Source organism: Macaca thibetana, chromosome 2, assembly GCF_024542745.1.
Source record: "Macaca thibetana thibetana isolate TM-01 chromosome 2, ASM2454274v1, whole genome shotgun sequence".
NCBI classification, from domain to species: Eukaryota; Metazoa; Chordata; class Mammalia; order Primates; family Cercopithecidae; genus Macaca; species Macaca thibetana.
The window spans coordinates 68,601,777-68,615,388 of NC_065579.1; the positions used below are offsets into that span (position 1 = coordinate 68,601,777).

At 38.3% G+C, this 13,612-nt stretch overlaps 1 long non-coding RNA gene across 1 annotated transcript in view; it reads left to right on the forward strand.

The window, feature by feature from the left end:
• The window catches only part of LOC126947529 (uncharacterized), a 228,300-nt gene extending 224,627 nt beyond the window's left edge, over positions 1-3,673 (forward strand). Inside the window, exon 5 of the long non-coding RNA XR_007723116.1 lies at positions 3,391-3,673. This is a non-coding gene — a long non-coding RNA (uncharacterized LOC126947529). The remainder of the gene's footprint in view (positions 1-3,390) is intronic.
• The last annotated feature ends 9,939 nt before the right edge of the window (positions 3,674-13,612 follow it).

Below are 13,612 nucleotides of genomic sequence, written 5' to 3' on the forward strand. Positions count from 1 at the left end.
TCTCAGACCTTGCCTCAGGCTGTAAGCTTCCCCACTGAGAAAGCAAGCATGGCTTTCAGAACTTGTTCCTCTCCATCTTCCCACATGTCATTATTGGCTTCTGTGCTCATAACTGCCTGCAGCAGTTCCCATTCACCCCCCAGATTCTGCTCAAGATAATTAGTGCCCAGTAAAAACTATTATAAATTTCAGTTGAGGCCGGGCGCGGTGGCTCAAGCCTGTAATCCCAGCACTTTGGGAGGCCGAGGCGGGCGGATCACAAGGTCAGGAGATCGAGACCACAGTGAAACCCCGTCTCTACTAAAAATACAAAAAATTAGCCGGGCGCGGTGGCGGGCGCCTGTAGTCCCAGCTACTCAGGAGGCTGAGGCAGGAGAATGGCGGGAACCCGGGAGGCGGAGCTTGCAGTGAGCCGAGATCGCGCCACTGCACTCCAGCCTGGGCAACAGCATGACACTCCGTCTCAAAAAAAAAAAAAAAAAAAAAAAATTTCAGTTGAAAGCTTCTTTCATTCTGTGACCCCTCCCTAAAACTACTTACTGCCTTGCCCCAAGGCCCTGTGAGATAGAGTCAGGGATGGCTTCCCTGGGCTCAAGCTGGAGACTGAGTGCCTACAAGGCTCTTCCCACTGCCTCTTCTACTTTTATATTCAATGTGGCTCCCTACATCAGTTTCAGCTCTAGATAAGGTTAAATTATTCTCCTGTGATCTTGGTTTTCAGATTCCTCAGGGATGTCTCTGGAGACAGGTTTTGCCCTCTCACACTTTGGGAACTCACATTATTTTGCCTGTTTAATGGAATTTGGAGTGGTGTGCTGCTTCTTTCAAAGGATCTGTGAATTCTTTTGGTTTTCCTGGTATGTTTCTGTGGTGGTTTTTGGAGCCAAAGTTCACAGTGTGAGTCTCCACACACTGTTCTTTCCATCCAAGTGGGAGCTGTATGTTAGCCCTGTCTCCTATCTGCCATCTTTCTCAGATGATGATCTAGAAATTTTTTTTTTTTTTTTTTTTTTGAGACGGAGTCTCGCTCTGCGCCTAGGCTGGAGTGCAGTGGCCGAATCTCAGCTCACTGCAAGCTCTGCCTCCCAGGTTCATGTCATTCTCCTGCCTCAGCCTCCGAAGTAGCTGGGACTACAGGCACCCACCATCTCGCCTGCCTAGTTTTCTGTATTTTTTAGTAGACACGGGGTTTCACCAGGTTAGCCAGGATGGTCTCGATCTCCTGACCTCGTGATCCACCCGACTCGGCCTCCCAAAGTGCTGGGATTACAGGCTTGAGCCACCATGCCCGGCTATCTAGAAATTTTTTAATGTTATCTTCTGTATCCTAAAGTTTTTCTCTGTCTCCTAATGTCACTTATTCCATTTTGCATTTTTATTCTTCACATTAATTTTATTGATTTTTTTCCCCTAGTATCTAATGTTTCTTGATTCTTTATTTACATTATGTTTAAAATGTATTGACTTGTACATGGGACTAGCAATGTTTTTTGTAGTGACATTAGGACCTCTCTCTTTAATAGACCTCACTTTTGCATGGGATGACTGACTATATGTTCTGTATCAGTGGATCATACATTTTTGATAATCAGGTTTTCTATAGAATGTATGGACAGCGAATGGGAAATTAAGTTGGTGGCTCCAAGCATTTCCAAAGTCAAGTGGATTTGTGAGATGATATGCTTCAATACTATACGGGAGGAAATAGTCTTTTTCTCTTCCCATTCTAGGTTCCTGGTGAAAGCCTGTTAAAAAAAAAAAGACCATGAGATCTGCAGAAAGATAAAGAAAAGAAAAAGAAAAAAAAAAGAGGAAAAAAGGGAGAGCTTTATCTTCTTAAACAAAAAAAGGAAGAAAATAAAACAACTGCAGATTGGGGAGATGCAACCTGTGATGTAAAACAAAAGCAGCCAGGTGGTGGGTTGTTTTGAGAGTTAGTGATTATAGAGGCAATAATAGCAGGGGATGGGAATCAGGGAAATGAGAAATAGAAACAGAGTCTTGATTGAATGACTGTGCAGCCCTAAATCACCCATCACTCTTAACTGGTTGGTTTCAAGTGGTTGATGAATTGGCACCAGGTAGTTTGTTGGTAGTCAGTAGTGGAATGTCCAGCTACAGTCTATTTCAGTACTGACAAGAGGAACTGGTCTGGCTTGATTGTAGGAAAAAACAAACAAACAAACAAACAAAGTTCTGTGACGCTTCTACAATAACTTTCTGAGAACACAGAGAATGCTCCCTGACCCAGCCATGGATACCTTATTCTATTTTAACTTTGAGCACCTCAGTTAGTCACAGAGAGTCCATTCTACCTGAAAGGGGCATATTTTAATGGCCCTGAGGCCACCTTTACAAAATTATGACACTTAGAGAAATCTGACACAGTTCACTTAATCTTGCTTCTGATTTCCAAGCTATCCTTATTCTTTCCTGGGCATAGGCCAAATCAACTTTGAGGCACATTTAGTTTCTTGTTTAACTTGAAAGGAAGGATGATAAGAGTCCCTCTCTAAAACTAACCTCTTTTTTGCTCAGGGACCAAAACCACATATGTAAACCTAACAGAAGGCCACAAGAATAGGGCTGTGGGTGGGGCAAGAATTCTGCTAGGATGTAGGTGCAGTTTCTATAGTCCTTTAATGCTCAGGAGTCATATGACCAGAAGTCACAAGATTTATGACTTCCCCAATTGCTCCTACAGATAACATCACTTTTACAAAACCTAAGACTGGTCTTTTTTGAGATGTTTTTCAGACTCACCCATCAAGAATTGTGACTCATAACTCAACTGGTTCTATGGGCTGCAGAGGCAGACCCAGTGCATGAGGACTATTTTCCACACCTCTAAATTTTATCCCCTACCAATCAGGAGTATCCATTCTTTAGCTCCCATCCACCAAATTATTTATAAAATCCCTAACCTCTGAGCCTTCAGAGAGACTGATTTGAGTGGTAAGTTCAGTAATCCAAAATGAGCCAGCCTTGCATCAATTTGACTCTTTCTCTACTGCAATGCTGTCATCTCAGTGGATTAATTTTGTCTGTGCAGAAGGCAGGAAGAACCTATCAAGTGATGATAGCCCCTGTAACAAAAGATGGATTAACATGAGAAAAGTATACATATTTATTTAATATAAGTTTTACATGAGAGGAGAACCTTCATAAAGAAATGAAGACTCCCAAAGAAACAGTTAAACAGAAGTATTTTTCATAGTAGGTTTGATAAAGAGTGAAGAGTCATGAGATATATGATAGGACAAAAGGCTTTATCTCATAAAGGGACAGATATATCTTTTCCCCCCATCTCAGGTTCATGGCTATGGTCCCTTTAACAAAAGACAAATTAACAAGAGAAAAACAACATACATTTTTTTCTCTCTTTTTTAGACAGGATCTGTCTCTGTCACCCAGGATGGAGTGCAATGGTGTCATCTTGGCTCACTGCAACATCTGCCTCCCTGGGCTCAAGCCATCCTCTCATCTTGGCCTGCCTAGTAGCTTGAACTCCTGAGCTCAAGAAATCCACTTGCCTTGGCCTCCCAAGGTTCTGGGATTACAGGCATCAACCACTGTGCCTGGACTTGAAGACATACAAATTTATTAAGTGTAAATTTTATGTGACATAGGAGCCTTAATAAAGAAATAAAGACCTAAAGAAACAGGTAAATGTGTATTTTTATACTTAGTTTGATGAAGAGTGAATAGTCATGGAGAAATATGATTGGAAAACAAGTGTACAATCTCATGGCAACAAACTGGGGGGAATTTAGCGAGGCCTGTCTGTTCAGATGTTTCTTTGTGTTTCTGTGTCTTCAGGGATATGAATGTTCCTGTTCCTTTCCTCCAGGTTTAGGGAGGACATTTATCTTATGAAGATCTTATAGCCTGCCAGGGGAGAAAAGTGGTAGAAGGTCAAAGACTAAACTTTCTGGGTTTTATTAATTGCTTTAGGAGAGAAGGGCAAGAGGAAGTTGAGAGTGACTTTTCTGCTTCTGCTGTTTCCTCAAATGCCAAGTTCCCATAATTTGGAGTAGTGTTTCCTAAACTTTATCAATCAAATGATAATAACCTGGGGGAAACTCAGTGCTGAAGCTCAGAAAATGATTCCCCATAGTCTTGCACTTTGGCATGCTGAGCATTTCACATTAAAGGAAGTTTAAAAGGCCTTAGAAACAGCCTCAGAATCAAGGATCTTCTGATCTTCTATTTTTCTCTCCAGACACAGAGGGGAAATCTCTCTCTAAAGTTCCCTTACCTGAAGCTCTTCCTTAAGTAATACAATTGCCTTCGATCACTTCCTTGAGATTCTACTAGCCAGGAAAGATAAAACACATATCACAGAAAGGAAGACTGAGAAAAGTCACCACACCTATATAGATTTTGTCAGATGCTATAATCTATTCTTCCGTCCATTCAACTTCTAGAGAGAATTATTTACACATTATTGTCTCCTTTTGGACCCAATCGATTCCCTTGAAAATAATTTACTATCTCCTAAAAATTGCCTACATCCTCCATTTTCCTCTCCTCTATAAAGAGGGGATTTGAGCCTCATCTGGCCCTTCTTTGATTCTCGTATTTTATATGGCTCCCATGCACATTTGTACATTAACAACGTTGTATGCTTTTTCTCCTGTTACTCTATTGTCAGATTATTTCCGCAGACTCTAGCCTTTAGAGAGGAAGGGAAAGTTTTCTATTGTTCCTACAGCAACAAGGACTGTTATTCAGATTCTTCTCTGTGACCTTTTGTCTTCAGATAGAAGAATGTTCCTTTTCCTTGGGTACAGGGAGATCACCTCTCATATGAGTATCTTATGACTACTTCAGGGGAAATTCAAAAAATTCTTTCTAGGTTTTGTGATCTTCTTCAGGGGAGAAGGGAAGGGGTGGGGTGGAATAAGGTAAAAGAGATTTGCTTCTGTGGTTTTCCCAGATGTTTTCAACTCAAAATACTAACTATGCCAAGGTGCTATATGTTAATTTTTTAACTGCATAATTTAAAAGCATGTTTTACAATAAATTTATTTTTTTTTTTTTTTTGGAAAAGGCCTTGCTTTGTTTGTCACCCAGGCTGGAGTGCAGTGGTGCAATCACGGTTTACTGCAGCCTCCACTCCAGGGCTCAAGCAATCCTCCTACCTCAGTCTTCCATGTAGTTGGGACTACAGGTGTGTGCCACCACACCACACCCAGCTAATTTTTGTTGTTGTTGTTTTGTTTATTTGGTTGGTTTTGTTTTTTTTGGTTTTGTTTTGGAGACAGGGTCTTGCTGTGTTGCCCAGGCTGAAATGCTGTAGCACCATCTAGGCTCACTGCAACCTCTACCTCCTAGGTTCGAGTGATTCTCCTGCCTCGGCCTCCTTAGTAGCTGTAATTAGAGGTGTGCACCACCACACCTGGCTAATTTTTGTAGTTTTTAGTAGAGACAGGGTTTCACCATATTGACCAGGCTGGTCTTGAACTCCTGACCTCAGGTGATCTGCCCTCCTCCACCTCCCAAAGTGCTGGGATTACAGGCATGAGCCACAGCACCTGGCCTTTTGTATTTTTTTTTAGAGATGGGGTTTCACCATGTTGCCCAGACTGGTCTCAAACTCCCAGACTCAGTTCATCTGACAGCCTTGGCCTCCAAAACTGCTGGGATTACAGGTGTGAGTTACCACACCTGGCCAATAAAACTTATTTCTTAAGAGAATACTGACCATGATGAGAATTTGAGCTTAATTATTTCTGCTTGCGTTCTATCATAAAGCACTTGGCAAAATTTCTGGCTATTTTTCTTGGCATTGTTTTCATTATTATTATTATTACTTTTATGATATAAAATCTGTACTTTTAAAAATCATAAAATTTTCAGATATGATACATGCATTTTACATTACACATTTTTCTGTATATAAAAAGACAGTTTTCTAGTTGTGTGCTGGTGTTTGATAATCTAATTATATTCACTATTATTTTTCATGAGTCTTAATTTAAAATCCAGGAAAGTATTACATATTACATATTCCCCTTAAACGTTATACAAGACAGACCACCATAAGTAATGTAACCAAAACTCACACCCATTTGTATCAACTGAGTGTTTTACTACTGTTGAGAAAAGTAGTCATAATCTTTCCTTATGAAGATAAAATTGGAATGATAGATTTCTACTTCTTTTGTGATTGTGTTAATGCTACATATGAAAAATAAACTCTCGGCCGGGCGCGGTGGCTCAAGCCTGTAATCCCAGCACTTTGGGAGGCCGAGACGGGCAGATCACGAGGTCAGGAGATCGAGACCATCCTGGCGAACACGGTGAAACCCGTCTCTACTAAAAAGTACAAAAAAACTAGCTGGGCGAGGTGGTGGGCGTCTGTAGTCCCAGCTACTCGGGAGGCTGAGGCAGGAGAATGGCGTCAACCCGGGAAGTGGAGCTTGCAGTGAGCTGAGATCCGGCCACTGCCCTCCAGCCTACGAGACAGAGCGAGACTCCGTCTCAAAAAAAAAAAAAAAAAAGGAAAAAGAAAAATAAACTCTCTGTAAATGTATTACACTTTAACTTACATTTTCAATATTTTTCCAGAATTTACATACAGAAAATTGAAGGTTTACTGCATTAAAACACAGTGGTGACTGGTATTGGATCTCTGTATGAGATAACAGTTGAAAGAAAAGGAGAAAGAGATGAGAAGAATGAGGAAGAAGGAGTGATGCCAGGGAAAATAAAATGCTCATTTTACTCAAGGGCATGTGAAAGGGAAAGTGGTGGTTAAAGGATGAAAATATTTGATAGCAAAATGCAACCTGAAGGAAACTGAATGATAAAGGAACGTGACTTTCTTCTGTTTCTATTCATCTTCATTGGTTATTTCCTCTGTGGTTTACCTTGTCCTGCATTTGTAAAGGGAGATTGAGCCTTATCACTCAGATTCATTCTCTCCTGTGTCATTAGAAGTTTGAAAGGCAGGATTTGTTGTCCTTGACAGATATACTATTATCTTTCTTATCAGATCCTTTTGGTAGCTTTTTCTAAAGTTCATAGTCTCTAAATCTATAGCTTCCTTTTGTTTCCTCTTTGCAAGAAGTTACTGAAAAATACCTCTTTTTCCCCTCCCCTCTTTCCTATTGTTTTCTTCCTTGCTTAATTAACCTCTTCTCTACCTGACATTTTGTGCAGTTGTGTACTACAAATGCTTTGGACTGACATGACATATATCTCTTTTTTGTCACACTTTATGGATGTCTTATTGCTAGAAAAAAATACTCCCTTCTAATTGCTTATCATTGGCTATCCAGACCACCTGAGTAAGTATTAATAAATACTTTCAGAATATCTCTTATGATAACATTAAAAAATAATTTTCAGATAAAAAGGGACTTTTGGGTCTGCTTACTCTACTGAGGTGAATTTTCTCACTTGCTATTTCACATGTAGCTCAGAGCTAGCTGCAAGTTCTATTTGTGGGACTATCACCAGCTAAGTGGTTTTGTGTTCAATGACTAGGCCCCTTGCTTTCAAGTTTCTCAATTGCATGATGTTCTGGATGAGTAGTCAAGCTATTACTGCTATTTTAGATTATTTTGCAGAATATTTTATGTTCTGTATATTATTTATTTTTTCTGGAATAACTGTGGTAATTCTAATTAAGTTTATCTTTGCCATATTTGTAGAATAACTTTTTAAATCTCTTCACAACTACAACTGAATTAGTGATTAGAATAATGTATTCATCAAAACATTTACATTAAACTCTCTCTGTACATTCCAAATTGCCATGCCATTTTAAAATTATATAATTTTTTTAATCTCACAACTATTTTTAATAAAAATTTGATATTCTTAATTTTAAAATCAAGTAACGTGAATATTTTAAAAAGTCACTACCTTGAACAATACTACCTTGTCTTCATTTTTTGGGGGCAGCTATAACAAAATACCGTAGACTGTTAGCTTGTAAACAATAAAATTTTATTTCTCCTAGTTTTGAAGCCTGGGAAGTCTAAGGTGTTGGCAGATTGAGTGTCTGATGAGGGCTTTTATCCTTGTTTGTAGATGAACCTTATTACTGTTTCTCCACATGTTAATATATAAAACCTATGGTAAGAATTGGAGAGACACATTTGGACCATAGTACAGCTTATTAACCTTTCTAGAAATCATTTAGAAATAATTTAAGGAGAAAAGATTACTTTTTCAAAGGAAAAAAATAAAACTACATCACAGACCTAAGAATGTGTTGCAAAAAATATATATATTTTTCTCTTCTCACTTGGGTCCAGTGGTTGGTGGCCTGCAAATTAAATGACAATATACATATTGACAGGAGAAAAGGCAATGTTGATTTATATGCTTGTGAAGGAGCTCTCAATAATGGAAAAAGTCATAGAATAGGTGGAAGTAAATGTTTCTATATATCAACTTAATGAAAGGAAAGATTTTAGGGCTCCAATGAGAGAGTATGAGAGATTCTATAGTGTTGTTTAATGGTAACATAAATGGATTGTGTTCTTGGCAGATAATTTGCAGGAAACTCCCTCTGGAGAGTGTTAATAACAGCTATGTTTTGGGGAGTTTATAGTTTAGCAGATAAGGGAAGTTCCAATAAGATTTCTGCTGCATCTTCTCAAGTTCAAATATTTTCACTTTAAATTAAATGTTATGCCAACTTTGGGAGTCAAAGAAGATCCCCACAAATGGTAGAGCTAGAAAATTCTACCTTGAAAATCTTCATGTTATTACATTTTAAGTTTGTGTATGAAATGTCTGTACTATTATCAAGCTTTTTAAAGAAATTGCCTCCGTTGCATGGTGGTTGTTTTTAAATTCAATAGATTAAGGCAATCAAACAGTATTTAGTGAGATGTGGATCATGAAGCAAAATGTAATTCGCTTATATTTATTTTAATTTTAAACATATCAATGCATATATACTTAGTTTCAAATTTATACTGAAAATAGTTTAGACTTTTAAACTAAATAAGTTAATATTTGGGAAATGTTTTTGAGATTTCTACAAAAATTAAAAAATCATCATCTGCTATGTTTCAGCATCACAAAACATATCAGCTGAATGCTTCTTAACTAAGAATTGTGTTTATAAACCTGTAACTTCATTCTGTAAGTCTCATCTAAAGCAAATTAATACTTCTCTCCCCAGTGTAGATCAGTGCTTGACATAAAGTACACACACGTTTGTTAAATAAACAAGTAGATAAATAAATCCTTTTTCAACTTGAACTGTTATGGTTATATATTTACAACATAGAAAGAAAAATTAATTTTTAAATCATTAAAGATAATTTCCTTCTGAACTCTTTTAGGATGATAATACATGCCTGGTTTTGTGTAGTAGTCCTACTTTATACTTGCCTTATTGTAAGTATTAATAATATCCCTGTTTACTCCCAAAGTGTCCCAGTTTGGGCAATAAATTATATGGTTCTTCTACTTATTTTTCACATGGGATATATAAAGTGTATATGTATGTGGCAGAGAATAGAAAAGTGCTTGTGTTGCTTCACTATTTTTGTGTCTATTCCGATTCCTGAACTAAATGGTTTGAAATCCCCAAACTTTGCATTTCTTACATAACTATGATAGTTTTTTACCTCAAAATACTACTTTGGTTGCAAAAGTCTAATGCCAAAACTTTTATGTAATTTATTTGAGTCGAGGCACTCAAAGCCTACTAAAAGTGTATATTGCATGTATGCTTATTTCTGAGCTCTTACTAATGTAGCTTTTTATTGTCAGGGGCCAAGTTTTTCAGCTCCCTAAATAAAGGTTCACTGAAAATCATGGACATGAGGCAAATTAATTAATAATATAAAAGGCATACATATTTATTTAATGTGTATACAAGGGAGAATTCAGAATGAAGACCCAACTTCCCAATGTGGTACAGAAGCTTATACGCTATCGAGATTACAGACAGAATGAGGTTACAGAAAAGCAGGTTATGTATGGGAGGGGGAGAAGAGGAATTCCACTGAAGGGCGATAAACGATTACTAGGGAAAATGATGGATCTGGGAACATAAATTAACTTGTAAATAGTTCTCTTTGGAATTTAAATGATGCTTGTAGATAGTCATTACCTCAAAAAAAGGTCTGTTCCCGTGTGGGTATATCTTTGGTCTTATAGAGAGGGAAGAAAACTATTATATTCCTTGGTGGGTCCAAATCTTGGGAAGATAAAGATGCTTCATATTTTGGTGTACTGGTTTCTGAGTACCAAAATTATTGTCATCATTAGTGAAATAATGTGGAATACAGTGATTTGTAACTTGCAGAATATTATACAAATGGAAAGTAGGTGAAACAGTATTCATTACAGGTGTTTTCTAAATATGTCCAGCTTTCCTTCCTTTAAACATATAATAGAATTGTCCTTTGTTGCCCCCTTAAAGCTAAAAAAAAATAGTCAAACTGAAACCTTACAAGCTATTTCATGATGTATTATCTTCCCTGCCCACAAAAACTTAAGCTTCTTTGCAATCTTGGCACTTGGGTGTCTGAGTGAAATCCTTATAGTTCTGTATGTAGCATCAGTAAGAAATCAACTTTTATTATGTTAAGCCATTGATATTTTAATGTGCTTTGTCGCTATAACATAACATATCTTATATCAACTGCTAAAATAACCTTCTTACCTAGTACCTATCATCTGCCATTGAGAAACAATTGCACTATTTGCTTTCAAAGACATCACAACCACTGCCAGTACCTTGGCCTTCTTTTCTGCTGAGGTCAGATGGCCACTAGTCTTTTTTGACCACACAACCTGTAATCTCTCAAAAGAAAATGTCACGGTGTTTTACAGCTGGAAGTTATCATAGGAATTATATAGTTGCAGTCTACCGTTTAGGCAGGTCACATAGAATAGTATAGCCTAAATAGGTCTGATAGTCACTCCTTATGTGAATTCAGCAAAGTACTTAATCTTTCCCAATTTAATTTTCTTAACTTTCCAAATGTAGATAATCACACCTTCCTGTCAGGTTTCTTTAAAGGATTAAGTTAATTTAAATGAGCTCATCAGCACATTGTGGTCATAAGACATCTATGTATCCCTTTGTTCCTTACTCGTTACATCAGGTTACTCAGGTAAAGACTGGTAGAGCTAGGACTTAAAAATAACATCTATAAAGAGTTTTATATGAGCTATGATCATACCACTGCACTATGATCACACCCAGCATGGGTGACAGAGCAAGCCTCTATCTCAAAAAAACAAAAATAGTTTTATAGTTTTCTTTTTATATTCATTAGCTATTCTTTGTAAACTACAACCAACTTGTTATTCAGCTAGAATAAGAATTATTACTGTATCTATTTCACAATAGCCAATTAAGACCCAGAAGCTGCAATTAGTCCAAAATCACCATTAGTATATAACAGAACTAAAGCTCAAACCCGTGGCCTCTGGCTTCAGCATTATGCTCTTTGTTTTCTACTACCTGAAGCATAAACATGGTGCTGTGGACTTTATAGCCAGGGCTTTTCCACTAGAAATAACTTTTGTATAAGTGGACATTTCTGAATTTCTCCATACTCAATAGTGAAGATAATATGAAATAACAATTTATATACTTTAGATCATACCGATAGGATAAAAATTTCAAAATAAACTCCTATGTAATTAAGAATTTGGCTGGCCTTTGCCTCCAGTTCCCAAGAAGTACCTTCTAAATCCTTGGAAAGGACGCAAATCTTTAGTGAACGGAATGTCTTTATCATTTTTGGTGAGACTTGATGATGATACATTTCAATCCTAAGGAGGTAATTCATGGGCGCCCATAGAAAGCTTGTGTTAATGAGATGGCTCAGAATAGAGGCTGTACATACCAGAAAGACCAACAATATGATTAGAGGTTTAGGAGCTTTGAACCATGTGATAATAACACAACCTCTGGGTACAGGAGAGGTGTTGAAGACTCAGTTCAATCTCATAGCAAATGATTGAATAAATCATGTCTACCTAACAAAACCCCAATAAAAACTGTGAGCACAAATCTCAGATGAGCTTCCCTGATTGGCAATAATCTACATATGGCAATAATCTACATATTATTGGCAATAATCTACATAATCTACATATGTAGATATGACAGAAGGGTGATTCCTCCTGACTCCTTGGGGAAAAGGCAAAAGATGTTCCTTATTTAAGATCCTTCCGTACCTTGCCCTACTAATCTCTTCTTTTGACTGGTTCTGATTTGTATATTTTTGCTATACTAATACTCTAATCATAAGAATAGCACTTTCTTTAGTTCTGTGAATTACTGAACCTGAGGAGTAGTAGAAGCCTTAAATTAGTAGCCAGCTCACATTATGAACTTTTGCTCCAAGAACTACCGCAGGAAGATACCAGGAAAGCTAAGAGAATCCACAGACCCTTTGAAGCAACTTAATCACCACTGCAGGCTCCCTGAGATGCTGAAGAAAACTTATGAGTCTGTTTGCTTTCTCAGCGGGGAGGCTTGTGGATTGGGGCAAGTTCTCAGCCCTGATCACTGGCTACCTGGAAGTAGACTTGGTGCTGTTGGGGAAGCACAGTGGGACTGAGTACACCCGTTAGGACTGCAGGCTGCATGGCAGCAGAGTGAAGCCTGTGATTGTTGGCTTTTCCCCATGTACCTGGTGAACTGTATGACCCAGCAGAGGCAGCCATAATCACCCTGGGAATATAACTCCATTGGACTGGGAACCACACTCCCATCCCCTACAGCAGCTGCAGTAAGCCCCGCCCAAGGACAGGCTGAGCTTAGATACCCGTATCTCTCCCCCCACCTGGTGATCTGTCTCTACCAACCCTGGTAGCTGAAGACAAAAATCATAATCTCTTGGGAACTCTATGGCCCTGCACACTGCCCAAGAAACCTGACTACTTAACCAGGTGTGCCTAGGGCAAGTTTGCATTTCCTTATAGGGCTGCAGCTGATGCAGTCTCGAAAGTGCCACCTCCTGGCTGGAGGCCAACAAAAACAAAAGCAGCACACCAAATAAAAATACAACCAAAGCAGCTCACAAATTCCACTTCACTCCCCTGCTACCTCCACCAGAGCAGGTGCTGGTATCTATGGCTGCAAGATCTGAAGATATATCACATCACAAAACTCCTTGAAGACACTCCTCAGTACCAGCCTGGAGCCCAGTAGCTCCACTGGGTGGCTAGATCCAGAAGAGCGGAAACAATCACTACAGTTTAACTCTCAGGAAGCCCCATTCCTAGGGGAAGGAGCAGAACACCACATTAAGGGAGCACCCTAAGGGACAAAATAATCTGAACAGCAGACCTTGAATCCCACAGCTTCCCACTGACATAGTCTACCCAAATAAGAAGGAACCAAAAAAACAATTCTGGTTCTTTAATACCCCCTGAAAACAAGGTTCTTTAATACTCCCTGAAAATTATACCAGCTCACCAAGAATGGATCCAAACTAAGATGAAATCTCTGAATTGCCAGAAAATAATTCATAACATTAATTATTAAGCTAATCAAGGAGGCACCAGAGAAAGATGAAGTCCAACTTAAAGAAATTTTTAAAAAAGATACAGGATATAAAAGGAAAATTCTTCAGTGAGATAGATAGCATAAATAAAAAACAGTACACCCTCT